This window comes from Pinus tabuliformis, chromosome 6 (assembly GCF_031772625.1).
Source record: "Pinus tabuliformis cultivar Carrire ecotype Pingquan chromosome 6, CPIR1, whole genome shotgun sequence".
Taxonomy (NCBI): Eukaryota; Viridiplantae; Streptophyta; class Pinopsida; order Pinales; family Pinaceae; genus Pinus; species Pinus tabuliformis.
In genome coordinates, this window is record NC_142292.1 from 920,784,387 (window position 1) to 920,799,598 (window position 15,212).

General features: G+C 40.6%; 1 pseudogene across 2 annotated transcripts in view; it reads left to right on the forward strand.

Moving 5' to 3' along the window:
- Positions 1-343: 343 nt before the first annotated feature.
- The window catches only part of LOC149261946 (protein PLANT CADMIUM RESISTANCE 7 pseudogene), a 45,254-nt pseudogene continuing 30,385 nt past the window's right edge, over positions 344-15,212 (forward strand). For both annotated transcript variants that reach the window (XR_016258648.1, XR_016258643.1), the window contains exon 1: positions 344-1,277. The product of XR_016258648.1 is annotated as a protein PLANT CADMIUM RESISTANCE 7 pseudogene, transcript variant X2 (transcript). The remainder of the gene's footprint in view (positions 1,278-15,212) is intronic.

Sequence of the window (15,212 nt, forward strand, 5' to 3'; positions counted from 1 at the left end):
ATTCTATTTTCTTCTTCATTTCACAATCTATATAATTCTTAAAAAAGAAAATGCCCCCTAAAGTACAACCCCCCTCAAATACAACCCCTCTCACTATTAGATAATTTGATCTATTAATATATTAAAATTTGGAAGTCCCATCCCACATCAATTTCATTATATTATTATAATAATTTAATTAAGTATATTTAACCATATTTCTTATAATTCATGCTACACTATTAATTTAACATAAATATCTTTCTTATTATCTTTAACCAACTTTATAATTTCCATGAAACACATTCACACACTCTTTTTCTTTTATATTATATCCACCTCCTATTGACTTAGGCGTTTCCTTGCGTGCACTTTACTTTTTCATTTACATTATATCCACCTCCTATCAAGGTAGGCTTTTCCTGGCCTGCTTCAGGCGTATGCTAGTTTACTTTGTAGTGCACCGACATGAATTCAAAGGGATGGAAAATTGAAGCGTCCTAAATTCTTTGGAAGTATAAGATTAGACCACACTGAACCCTAAGCGCAGATGCAAACTCTTCCGCTTGGACGCTTGCGCTCTTGTCAACACAGCCACAAGGCTCCATTACAGCTATTGCGAAGTTTTCTCTCGCTACAATCAACCAGGCAGGCATGGGGTCCAAGTTCGAACCCAATGCACCCCCACTTCCTCCGGGCGCAGAAATCGATCCCAATTGGATAGGATCGGATCAGCCACCTGAAAATCAACCTCTGATTCAAGGACAAGGTCACGGATATTACGCAGTATCCGGACCATCCAGTATCCCTGTGCCCTATGGGCAGACTGAATCTTATCAGCAATACATACCCCAATCTCCTGCCTATGGAGTGCCCATTTGGCAGCAGCAGCAGCAACAGGAGAGCAGGCCTCAATGGAGTACAGGGCTCTGTCACTGCGGAGCAGACATGACGACCTGCCTCCTTGGGTGTTTTTGTCCATGCTTTCTGTTTGGAAAAATTGCAGAGAAGTTGGACAGTCCTGCGACTCACTGCCTCACAGCTGCAGTCGTTTGGTATATTCTGCAGCAATTTACGTCTTGTGGGTGCATTTATTCATGTGGGTATAGGAGGAAGCTGCGTGCAATTTACAATCTTCCAGAGAGGCCCTTGCCTGATTGCCTTGTGCATTACTTGTGCTGGCACTGTGCATTCTGTCAAGAATACAGAGAATTGCAAATTCGAAGGATCAGAGAAGAGGCTTGGGCTTCTATAACAGTCATGGCTCCTCCTCTGCAGCAATCAATGAACTATTGAAAGTAAGGGATAAATCATTGCATGATTGCATTTCATATATTTGAAGAAGATAATTGAATGTATTCACCATGTTACTGAATTATTGTGCGAATAAGGTATCCTGTTTGTGTAGTTTTGATGACAGTTTTGTTGAAGTTGCTGTACAGCCTGCAAACATTTATATTCAAAGATTTGTTACTTTATGTATAATTTGTACTGAATTTCTTATAGTTCTCATAATAATGGAAACGTTATTGGAAGTGAGTAATAGTTGGCCTGTAAGACCTTTAACAGTAAATGCCCTATATTTCATTAATAAGAGGCCTTTCTTTGAGATTAAGTGATGACATCAGTTTTGATGGTTACTGCTTGGGTTTCTGATCTGCTTAGGAGGTATAAGTTTGCTTTTGTTCATTTACAACTAGAGTTAGAACATATTTCCCATATGAGTAGACGTAACTTTTGCATATTAGTTCCTGAATGGTTGTTGAATTTGACATGATGCAAGAGTAAATTAACATTCATTTATTCTGTCTTTTCCAATTTTTTCCTTTCACTTGGACAGCAATGAACGATATCATAAGTGGCTAGACCGTGACGCTTGAAAATTCATCAGCTGCTGGTGCAGCGTTCCCAAGTAATGGTGAGGGCATAACTGCATAATAAGTATAGAGTTATGTTTGAGCCTTGAGCTTTGTTAGAAAATTGGAAATTGTATTGAGAATGAGAATATTGAAACATTACAAAGCGGTCTTGTGTTCGTGAACGTACCTCGTACAGTCTTCTGCAGAAGCTGATCTAGGCAACTGTTCAGCAGCAATGAATTGTATCTTATAGAAGCTAGTGAGGGCGCATCACATTTCTGGAGGGTGTGCATCACTTTTGATATATAGAGTTAGAGTCATGTACCACCCGTAAAAGATAGACTAGGAGTCAAAATAAAAGTGAAATTCACCTTGATTTTATTTTTAGTACATTTTATTTATGAGTTTGACTTAGGATAAAGCAAATGCAAACCTATTCTTGTAAAACCCTAGCATGTCCTTCTCGGATCTATAAGAGAGGGCAGAGGTATGGATTTATTCATTGAGTCTCGAGTCTTGGGACTAGCAGTTTAGGGGTATATTTCTGTAGCAATTTTTATTATTATTTTTTTATTTTCAGATTTTATAAAAGCAATGACAGGGTTTTCGGTCATCTATTGAATTCCCTTCATTGTTTTCTACAGCATGTGTTTATAGATTTTAGCACTAATTACAGAGCTGTTTTGATGGGTGTTCCCATGTCTGCTGTTTGTCAAGTTTCCTGTAGAAATTGTAGGACAGTTTAGAATCTGTTTACCATCCGTTAGAAAATTTCAACATGGTATTAGAGTGGTTTGCTGTAACCTTCTAGGAATCCTTGAATGGATAGTAGAGCTTCTATTTGCGGGAGAGAGCTGTTGGGATTTTTCAGGTGGTTGTTTTTGTTTGTTAATTTGCTGGTTTAGTTTTTTGGAAGTATATTCCTGTGTAGCAGTGTGAATTCATATAGTCTGAGATTTGAAGATAGTCCAGAAGTGTTACAACACAATTTGGCACACAAAAAGTGTATAGTCCCTGTTACCCACCATTTTGTGGGTAATATCCCTAGGAGATTTTTTTTCTCCAAGATGGTCCTCAGCCGGCAGCCAACAGCGCCTTGCAGCCACTGGCTAGCTCATTGTGCCATTTCTTCGCCACCTGAGCCAGCCATGTGGTCCCTCGCTCATTTGCCCTGATCGTATGTTTGAAAGTAGGCGTCCCGAATCTAAAGGTATGCCTTGTCATTTGGAAATTGAGTATTGTAGTTTGCTTATCATGGACACTTTTGGGCATGAATTAATGGGGGGATTCAGTGGAAAGAATGGGCTAGGTCTGAGCTTTTGTCCCTTAGACCCCGTTTAGGAATTAACCTTGGATTCTAGTCTCGTGAGATCTCTTTTATTGACCATTTGGTTCCAGGGATGGAATTTCACAGGAAACCCCGATTTTGGTTGCGTGGTCCCGCTCCTTTATTTGCTTATATTACCCCCCTTTTCATTCATTATTACTCTATTCATCATTTCTCTTGCCCGGGTCCACATTCCTCCATTGGGTCCACATAGGGTTAGCTTGCCCCTTCCCCTTGCCCACAACTTGGGTCATGGCCTGGTATGAACCCCGAAGGTTGATGCAGCTGAAAAAAAAGATAAAGCATATATGGCCACATTCAACAGGAAAATGTACCACAAAATGCAAAAGATGGCCGAGACATACATTTAGCACGTGGGCAAAAGCCAATACATGAGCTCTACTCCATCATCATGGCCATCACCCTAGTTCTTATAGGTTCTGTGAACCTCCTTCAACATATAGGAACCCATGATTCTCCCAACCCTTGGTTGGAAATGAACCGCCCCACTTTAAAAGGGGGAATTCACTGCTATATTTTATACATCATGCTCTTACCCCTTGAGCCTCGAGCAGTTAATCAAAGAAAATCAGGAAATGGCAAAATGCATGTAAAAAAGGGTCGAAAAATCAAGGCTGGGGCATCTCATGTACCACGATTGTTCCCTCCTATACATTATAAACCCAAGTGTGGGCTTTCCTCTTATTAGCTACCCTTGTACCCCAACATGAGACTCAGGGATGCCCCTTTTCATTCCTTACTTTATTCACCTATCTGCGACATGCCACCACCTTTTGAAGGATGTACCTTGACTATATTATTCCCTTTAGAAGTAGAAACCACCTAATATGATTATTGGTTAACCCCATTTGGAGTTTAGGAGACATTGGCACTTCTTGAAGCCCATTACGGAAGGTTAGGCCATTATGAAGTCCCCACCTGTGGTACATGATTAGGTAAGCTCATTTACTTGATTTCTCTAATGACGCATTGTATCTTATTCAGGATTGCAGATGGTTTCCATCTTGGGTTTGGTCTCCCTATATGGTGTCCTAATCCTCCAGAGGGCTACATTGGTACATGTAGGGTGAGCGTTGAGAACCATGGGCCTCCACATCAGCATATTGCACTCCATAGATCCCCATAACCATTCAGAGATTGATCGTGGTTCACTTATTGGACGAGGAGGATGCACCCGATCCATCATGCCCAGCTGGCCCCAGACTTACACTATACACTTGGCAGATGATTCATGACTTGCACGATGGTGTGGAATCATCTACGCCATCATCCTAGCCTTTGCAGACGATCTACAAACATCTTTGATTTGTTTGGAGACCCATGAGGATACTTGTGCCCCCACTTGTCATTTGAAGCACCATAGATTATTACAAGGGTCCAACCCCTTTTCCACTGCTTTTGAGGGTCTTATTCTTCATTGTGGCACCCATGGACCTCATTAGGCCTCTTAGAGGGACCTATGACATGCATAGATTATTATTTGACCTCTTAAGAAGCTTACTTTTTCATTTATGAGCTAGTTTGGTGGGCTTGTCACCAAAAGTTGAATTATTAGAACATTATTTTATTTTTGGGACTTATGTAGGCCAAAGAGGCTAATTCGCACTCCTAAGTTGTGTATAAATACTAGTGAGATGAGCTCATTTGCTCATCATCAATTGGTTGGACTTGTATCTCTTTAGAGAACTTCGCTATCCTTCTTGGTGGACGAAATTTTGGAGCATGGAATGAATTTTGATGTTTGGATCATTTTCTCTTGTCTTGGAGCTTCTTGTTTGGCAAATTTTTTATGGTTGGATATACTCTAATACATGTAAGTGCAATTTTAATGCTATTCTTTGTTCTATTTTTGTCACATAAATTGTTGTTGGGATTTTTCTATTCTAGGGCTAATTCGCTGCATCTATTATTGCGAAGTTGTGGAAATTTTGTTTCTAGATAGCAATGCTTCATGTATGGGCCATGTATGATGAGTGAATGTTCTGAGGGATACTTCATGGTTGAAATTTATTTTGATAAGCCATCTATTTTGCAAAACGAAGTATAAGTTTTTGATGCTGCTCTCCTTTGCCCTAGTGCTAAGTGAAGTTGTCTTTAAGGCCTCCTTGACCAAGAAAATCAAATCCGAGTTTATAATCATTCTTGACCCCAATCTCCCCAAAGGATTAGGGACTGGTCTACCATAGTTGATCACCCTAAAACTTATTTTTCTTCACCTTCTCCTCTTTTTCTTAGGTTAGTGTTGAAAATGGCAACTAGGGCCAAACTCCACCTTAGACAGCTCATATGATGGAGATAATATTTTTATTGGATTCCTCTTTCCTAGAGGTGCAAGATTGATCTAAGATCATTTCATTCTGACAAGTAAAAATGGAATTATGAATTTATTTTTTTCATGGACAAATTGTCAAGATCGACCAAAAGTCTAATGTAGGTTCATGAAGACTAACAAACATGTCTTTTCATCCTCAGCGTTGTGTATAAATAGAAGAGGCATTTTCCTCATTTGGACACACCATCAACACATCTTTCTCTCTCTTCTTCTCATTGGTTCGTACAACAAACAGGAGCATCTTCTTCTTCATGCGTTGACTAAAATTACAGGGACTTTGACCAAAGTTGACCAAGGGTCAAACCTCCTCCTTTGACTGCGTTTTTCAAGTAGGAAATTCGATTTCTTTAGGCCGCATCTCTTGGCACAAAAATCAAGGAATTTGTAGCTGTATGACCAATGTTGACCGCAGGGCCTTTGATCGCAGCGTTGACTAGGTTTGATCGAGAATTTTAGGACTATTTTGGGTTGATTCAGATTGTCTTTGGAGGCTGAGTTGACTGGGGTTGACCGAGCTTATTTGGAGGAAACTTTTTGTTGGTTTGACCAACGTTGACTTTTTGGTTAAGGCATCCTGTTGATTGCAGTTTGACTGGATTGTTTTGCTAGTGTTTGGGCAAATAAATTTTGTATGATGTACTCTCTCTCTATTGAACTTTTGAAGAATAATAAGAAGATTTGATCAAAGGGTTTTCCCCACATTGGGGTTTTTCCTTGACATCCATCAAATATTGTATCCTCTTGTCTTGGCTTGTCTTATGCTTATTTTTATGTTCTATTTGCATTTAATATCAATGTTAATGTGATTGCTAATCTGGAAATTGATAATGGGCTAATAAGAAAAATTGAAGTAAATTGCTCTAAAGCATAGAACATACCATTGTTATCTAAAATTAACATGGTATTAGAGGTGAGGTAAAGACAAAGCCCAAGCAAGAGTGAGAAGAACAATCACTGAGATTTGTTGGACAAGGACAAGCTCAATGATAAGTTTGATTATCATCCATGGAAGATGTCTCTTGATTTGACTTTGGAAGAGCATGATGCTATGGAGTATGTGCAGGGAAAGATTGTTGAACCTCCTTCAAATGCATTGGCTGTAGCTATAAGACAAAGTACAAGAAAGGTGAAGTCAAAGCTAAGAAGATTATTAGGGATTCTATTCATAAGAATTTAGTTGCTTACATCTCCGATTTGGGCACATCTAAGGAGATGTATTACAAGTTGGTTAGCATGTTTAAAGCTATCAATGCAAACCAAGTTCTCTTTCTCAAGAACAAGTTGAAGGACATAAAGAAGGGAAGAGGAGAAGATATTCAATCCTACTTCACGAGGATCATTGAAATAATAAATGATCTTCTATCAATTAGAGAAGTTATTGCTGATAGGGAGCTCACTCTCATTGCCCTTGGAGGTCTCCCTCGTGAATGGGATGTGTTCAACACTACTATTCTCAACAATGACCAGATTCCTGGTTTTGGTGAATTATTGACTAGATGTACTCAAGAAGAAACAAGGATGATAGAGAGAGACATGCCTTCAAATAGGAATGATCCTACCGCATTCTTTGCTCATGCTAAAAGGAAGAACAATGCAGGTTCAAAGAAGCAATGCCAAGGAAGACAAAGATTCAAAGATGGAAGAAAGGTTAGATGCTTCATTTGTAATAGGTTTGGCCACTATGCTAGGGAGTGTCCTAATAAAAGGGATACACCTCGGGATAATGACAACAACAACCGAAACAATTTCAGGGGCAACAATAATCAAAGGAATGGCAGGTTCAACAACTAAGGAAATATGAATGCTTCTGCTACTCAACATGGAAATGGTCGACCTCCCAAAAGATCGAGAAACTCCAAGTATGATGAATCTAATGTTGTAGATAACAAGAAAAAATAATTTTATCTTATATCTTCCCTCTCTATTGCCTCTCCTCTGGATACCTTGGGAAATTGGTTGATTGATAGTGGTGCCTCAAGGCACTTCACTGGGTACAAGGAAGCCCTTTCAAATCTGATAGAAAAGGATACAAATCTGGAAATCATTCTTAGAGACACTCCCACCTATCTCGTGAAAGGAGTTGGGAATGTTACTCTTCAATTGAATCAAGGTAACACCATTCATCTACAAGAAGTACTATATGTACCCGATTTAAAGAAGAACCTGGTATCTATCTCGGCGATGGAGGACAAAGGATTCAAGGTGGCATTCATTGATGGAAAGGTACGTGTTTGGAAAAGAAATTTCAAAAAAGCATTTACTCTTGGATTTAGGGTTGACAACCTATATCAAGTTCGGCGATGGAGGACAAAGGATTCAAGGTGGCATTCATTGATGGAAAGGTATGTGTTTGGAAAAGAAATTTCAAAAAAGCATTCACTCTTGGATTTAGGGTTGACAGCCTATATCAAGTTGGAGGAAGTCCATTGGGAGCTATGTCTTGCAACACATCTCTTCAATCCGAATTATGGCACTGAAGATTTGCTCATCTCCATTATAAAGCCCTACCTGATGCAAGGAAGATGGTGACAGGTATGCTTGAATTTAAAGTAGAACACGAAGGTGTTTGTCATGGATATGCAGAAGGAAAACATATGTAGAAGGAAAACATACAAGGGGACCATTCCCATCAAGTGATAGCAAGACTACCGACATTTTGCAATTGGTTCATTTTGATCTATCTGGTATGTTGCCCATGACATCTTTGGGAGGATATTTATATTATGCTATCTTTGTGGATGACTTCTCTCGCAAAACTTGGATTTATTTCTTGAAGAAAAAGGACGAAGTGTTCACATGGTTTTGCTCTTTCAAAGCCTTGGTCGAAAATCAAACAAGGAAGAAGATCAAAATATTGAGGACCGATAATGGAACCAAATATGAATCAAATGAGTTCAATGACTATTGTAGAGAAGCTGGCATTAAGAGGGAGACTACTATCGCATATACTCCTGAGCAAAATGGTGTTGCTGAAAGGAAGAATCATTCTATTATAGAAGCCACTCGTGCCATGCTTCATGATCAAGGCCTTCCGAAGTTCCTATGGGGAGACGCTGCCAACACTGCCGTGTATGTTCAAAATAGATGCCCTCATCAAGCATTGGACTCCAAAACTCCCGAAGAAGTTTTCACCGGTAAGAAACCTGATGTTTCTCATTTTAGAATTTTTGGTAGCCCCGTGTATTTTCATGTGTTGAAAGAAAAGAGAAGCAAATTAGATGCATCTGGGAAGAAAGGAACATTTTTGGGGTACAGTGAAACTTCAAAGGCATATAGAATCTATGTGCCTGGTTAAAGAGAAGTGGAAATAAGTCATGATGTCACCTTCGATGAAGACGCTGCTTATGGGAAGATTAGGAACCTTCCTATTCCAAGGAAGGACAAAGAAGAAGATACAGGAAAGCAGGGAGAATCGCAGGATGAGTTGATGCCCAATGCTGAAGGACGATGGATCCCATTAATCCACCTCCCCATGAGTCCTCCTCAAAAAGGAGACCCTCATGGCTTAGGGACACTCTCGAAGACGCTGAGAGACATATTGCACCAAGGGGGACATTTCGTGAAAGTAAGAAGCCGAATAGGTACTAAGTGTACTTAGCTGACATGAGCACCATTGTTCAATTTGAGCCTTGCACATTCAAAGAAGTTGTGAAGCACCAAGTTTGGAAGGATGCTATGAACGAAGAGTATGAGTCGATTATGAAGAATGATATCTGGATGTGGTCACTAGACCCAAGGACAAATCTGTTGTCACCTCGAAATGGCTCTACAAGATCAAGCATGGAGTTGATGGAAGTGCTGAAAAGTTCAAGGCCAAGTTTGTTGCACAAGGCTTCTCTCAAAAGGAAGGTGTGGACTATGATGAGATATTTGCACTAGTTGCCTGATATACCACCATTCGGTCGATCATTGCCCTTGCTGCCTCTCAACGATGGAGTTTACATCAAATGGATGTCAAAACCGCTTTCTTGCATGGTTCACTTAAGAAGGAAGTCTATGTAGAACAACCCGAGGGGTTCGAAGTTCTAGATCGAAAGACACATGTATGCAGGTTGAAGAAAGCCCTCTATGGGTTGAAGCAAGCTCCCCAGGCTTGGTATGAGAGGATCAACAACTATCTGATGAAGCTGGGTTTTACAAGAAGTGAAGCTGATCCGAACCTTTACTTCAAGGTTGAAAATGATAGACCTCTCATCTTGGTACTTTATGTGGACGATCTCTTTTTGACAGGTGTAGACCCTCTTATTTATCAATGCAAGAGGGAGTTGGCTTCCGAATTCGAGATGAAGGACCTAGGATTGATGCACTACTTCCTAGGCTTGGAGGTCTGGCAAAAGCCAGGTGAGATTTTCCTTTCCCAAGGAAAATACATTGTGAAGTTACTTGAAAGATTTGGGATGGTGGATTGTAAGTTCGTGACTACTCTGATGGAACTTAACTTCAAGAAGTTATGCAGAAGTGCTGCTGGGCCCGATTTGGGAAATCCTTCCGAGTATCATCAACTCGTTGGGGCCCTTATGTTCTTGGTGAACTCCCGTCTGGACATATTATTTGCAGTGAATACATTGAGTCAATTTATGGTCGAGCCTCATCACATACATTGGATTGCTGCCAAGAATCTCTTGAGATGTCTCCGGGGCACAATCACCTATGGATTGAGATACACTGCCAGGAATTTAAGGCTCCATGGTTATTCTGATGTTGACTGGGCTGGCAGTGTGGTGGATCGTAAGAGCACATTGGGATGTTGCTTCTCACTAGGTTTTGCTTCGATATCTTGGATGAGAAAGAAGCAGAAATCGGTTGCTTTCAGCACCATCGAGGACGAATATATTGCTACTAGTATGGCCTCCTGTGAAGCTTGTTTGGTTGAGGAAGCTCTTTAGTGAGCTGTTTGGGCATGTGATGGATACCACCGTGATTTACTGCGACAACCAAAGTGGGATTCGTCTTTATGAGAATCTCGTGTTTCATGACTGCTTCAAGCATATTGATATCGGGTACCACTTTATCCGAGATATGGTACAACGAGGAGCAATAAGATTCCATCACATTGGAATTGATGAACAGGTTGCAGATATTCTTATGAAGCCCTTGGGGAAGGTCAAATTTTTAACCTTCTGTGAATGACTTGGAGTCGTGTAAGGACCCTCTTATGAGGGTCCTATTTGAGTTGGATATTGAGCTTTGGGAGCTCCGAGGGGCTTGGGGTACTTCTTGGAGTTTTGAGCGACCATAGGGTGAGTGGTTCACCTTCCCCTAGTGGTGCGCTGTGTACAGGGTGAGTGGTTCACCTTCCCGTGTGATACCCCGTGATGGTTCATATATGCATAGGATTTGTGGTTCACCTTCTCCTATGGCATATGAACAGGATTCGTGGTTCACCTTCTCCTATGGCATATGAGTAGGATGCATGGTTCAGCTTCTCCTGCCGATACATCCTACCCATGTAGTCTGGGACTTATGGGAAGTACCTCTCATCTGGCCAATGAGTTGGGAAATGAGGATAGGGACCATAGTACTAACGATGGACGCATCGTGTACTACCGTACTGCCTATGCTAGGATGTTTGATATTGATCTGAGATCAAAGGAGACTGACTTCGGGTCAGTGGAGAGTGGTATGATACACCGATCATTTTTTCTTCATTATTTCTTCATGGTTCAGCAGAGCAGAGTAGAGCATAGCAGGGATGTCAGAGATGGTACAGATTGACAGATGGTTTGGCAGGTGGATTTTCCCTAGTTGAGAGGGAGTGTTAAAATTGGCAACTAGGGCCAAACTCCATCTTGGACAACTCATATGAAGGAGATAATATTTTTGTTGGATTCCTCTTTCCGAGAGGTGCAAGATTGATCTAAAGATCATCTCATTCTTACAAGTAGAAATGGAATTATGAATTTATTTCTTCTATGGACAAATTGTCAAGGTCAGCCATAAGTCTAATGTAGGCTCATGAAGCCCAACATACATGTCTCTTCATCCTCAACGTTGTGTATAAATAGAAGAGGCATTTTCCTCATTTGGACACACCATCAACACATCTTTCTCTCTCTTCTTCGCATTGGTTCATACAACAAACATGAGCATCTTCTTCTTCATGCATTGACTTGGGTTGACTAAAATTACAGGCCGAAAATTTCAGATATGTTTTGGGCAAATTACAGGGACGTTGACCAAGGGTCAAACCTCCTCCTTTGATTGCGTTTTTCAGGCAGGAAATTTGATTTCTTTAGGCTGCAGCTCTCGGCGCAGAAATCAAGGAATTTACAGCTGTTTGACTAGTGTTGACCACGAGGCCTTTGGCTGCAGTGTTGACTCTGCTTTGACCAAGTTTGACCAAGAATTTCAGGACTGTTTTGGGCTGATTCAGACTATCTCTGGAGGCCAAGTTTATTGGGTTTGATCGAGCTTATTTGGAGGAAATTTTTGCTGGTTTGACTAGCATTGACTTTCTAGTTAGGGCATCTTGTTCGCTGCAGTTTGATTGGACTGCTTTGACAATGTTTGGGCAAGTAAATTTTGTATGATGTACTCTCTTTGTGCTGAACTTTTGAAGAATAATAAGAAGATTTGATCAAAGGGTTTTTCCCACATTGGGGTTACCTGGCATCCGCCAAATATTGTGTCCTCTTGTCTTGGCTTGTTTTCTGCTTATTGTTTATGTTCTATCTGCATTTACTATCAATGTTAATGTGATTGCTAATTTGGAAATTGATATTGGGCTAATAAGAAAAATTGAAGTAAATTGCTTTAAATCATAGAACATACCATTGTTATCTAAAATGAACATCTAGCCCAATAGGTCACGTAGGGCATCGAATATCTTACAATCCAGCCATCCAAATACTTCGATTTTTGGTCCACAATTGTGCTGGTGTGTCCTCAAGAAGCCCCCCAAATTTCATGAGATTCCGATGGGGTGGGATCTTGAGATATTGTAAGCCCTAGCTCAAAGACCAATTCTTGCCCTTGGTTTTCCTTAAGCTATTTACCTCATAGGGATCATTGTGCCACCTTTCATTGAATTTTTTTCTTTGATCCCCTTCTCTTCCCTGATTAGGTAAAACTCATCATTGGTTGCTAAACCCTTCCCCCTTGACCTAACCTGGGGTCCATTTGGTCCTGTGTGGTATTGTTTCCTATCAAAGCTAACTATTCAAGGATCACTTAGGAATCCAAGTTCCATAAGGGATTTTGAGGAATAGGAAGCTCCATTGCATGACATACTCCCTAAACCTAACCCTCGGATCCTCAACATCCTTTCCTAGAAAAGCCCTACACCTTGTGTACAAAGCAAACAAGCCCTAATTTTGAGTTTCTCCTTGTAAATGGTGATTGGAATCACTTCTTATCCGTTGCATTGATATATTCTTTGTAAGTGAGTCCTCATATCGGGTCTCCTCCCATCAGTGAAAGTCCGTTAAGAGTAGGGAGCCTTAGTTGAGGTGACAATGGACTAAGTCTCCATTGTTGCCCTTATCCTAGTAGTTGCCCCTTTAGGATTCCATTTAGGACCCTTGTTAGTTTGAGTGGTAACATTTTTGGCGCCGTTGCAGGGGACATGAAACATGTGTTTTGTTCCCCATATGACATATTGACATATCGTTATTGGCGACTCTATTGGAAGAACGAAGCCGTAGTTCTTCATTGAACTTTAAGGTCGATGCTTGTAGGGTGAATCAAGCATTTTTTTAGGCATCTTTAATTTCTCTCTGGCGATTCCTACATATGTTTCATGTATACCTCAAATAAGTTGTCAGTCTTTCGTAAATTTCCAGCTTTGGACATTGCTAGCATCCCTGGACATCCTAATCATGTCGCGGGAAGGATGGTACATGGGGTGCTCATGTTTGATAATGATCGACTCTCCACAATTGACCACGTAGAAAGATTTAATGCACATGCTTCAAGAGAGAAGGTTGTCCACCAAGATGTTCTTATGTTATTGTTCATGGGATCTCTCGGTGGTCATAACTCATGGCTACATGATCGTGAACCTAGGAGCATCTCATCTATTGAAGAGTTCATTTAGGGTTTTCTTAGACATTTTCAAGTACACCCTGCATTAAGCATCCAAGAGGAACCTTTCATCGAGCACCATCAAGAAATTAAGAATCTAGGTAATGAATAAGAATATGAGTCCTCCTTGGCTCCACATGATGAAAATGATAATTTTGAGGATACATGTGCTGGGAAGGATGAATTTATGGAAAATGAAATTGAGAACAACCCTACCTTTCTCAAGGATATTACTCCTGATGAATCCTCTTTTAAAAACCTTGAGAGAGATGATCCCATTAGCCCCTTGAAAGATGACATTGAAGATTATTTCCACATTGAAAAGGAGAAATGGGAAATTATTGGTCCTCGATTTGATTGCGCTCCCATTTACGACACTGACAAGGAGGATGAGGATGATATTGGTCTTCCCTTCCCCTCAGGCACTATTTATGATGACATACCCATTGATACCCCTGGGAAGTAATCAATTTTCCTTTTAGGAGAGACCCGATCTTTGATACTAAGGAAATTGATAAGGCTCCCACTTCTTCTGAGTATGATTCTATGTTCAAATCACTTGAGCCTTTAGATTATGATTCAAGTAAAGCACAATTCGTTGAATGCAATATTTCTTTCTCCCTTTTTCCTATTAGTCATCATTTTGAGTCTTCGTAAAGTGATTCCGTCACCCTTGGTCATATGATGTTAAGTAATTGTGAGCCCTTGCCCCCGCTCGAGGATAGTGTCAAGGAAAAGCCCTTCATCGATTATACTTATCCTCCTTGTACGCACCCTCAGGGTTTTGATCACTCCATAGTCTCCCCTCTCTAGTGTAATCATCATGTGCAACCTACTTGTGTTTCTCCATCTCATCGGCTTCCTAACCATAACCCAATGAAGGCCATAAGCCATGACATAAATAATAAGGACAATGGTGGAAGTGATATGCCAGAGGTTGCCATCCATCAAAATTTTATGAGCTTGGTTGTCTCTATATTTTGGTTGCAAGAGAAGATCTCACGGACTAGATTACATCCTTTTCTTACCCCCTCTCACATAATCATCCATGTGTGGGCATCATATCTTCCCACATCCCGCCCACAATGTTCTCCATGTGTTTGGGTTTGCATTCGCTTTGGGATTTGCTGCATGAGTAATCGTATAGGCAAGCATATTTATATTGACTTGATGATATGTTGGTTGCACTGGCTTTATGATTACACTTAATAATAACATCGTCATATGCATGTTAGGGTAGGATGCATTGCATGCTCATTTTTGCATTAGGAATAACATCATATGATATTTCTCGTGATAGAAAGATGCATATTAGCATATTTTGTTTCTGTTGATTTGATGGCCTAACATTTTAGCATGTGCGATCATGAAACGTCGCGAAAGCATGCTGCTATGTGTTTTTCCATCTATTATATGTGCAGGTGACAGGTTTATGGTAACCAAGAGATTGCTGGAGTTCTCGTGGCCTCCTGTTCGAGTAGCTACGCCCACTTCTTCAAGAGATCATGTCCTAGTTGGAGCCAGATGTTACCCACCATTTTGTAAGTGATATCCCTAGGAGATTTTTTTTTCTCCAAGATGGTCCTCAACTAGCAACCAACAACCCCTTGCAACCATTAGCGAGCTCATTGTGCCATTTCTCCTTCACTGAGCCAGCCATGTGGTCCCTCGC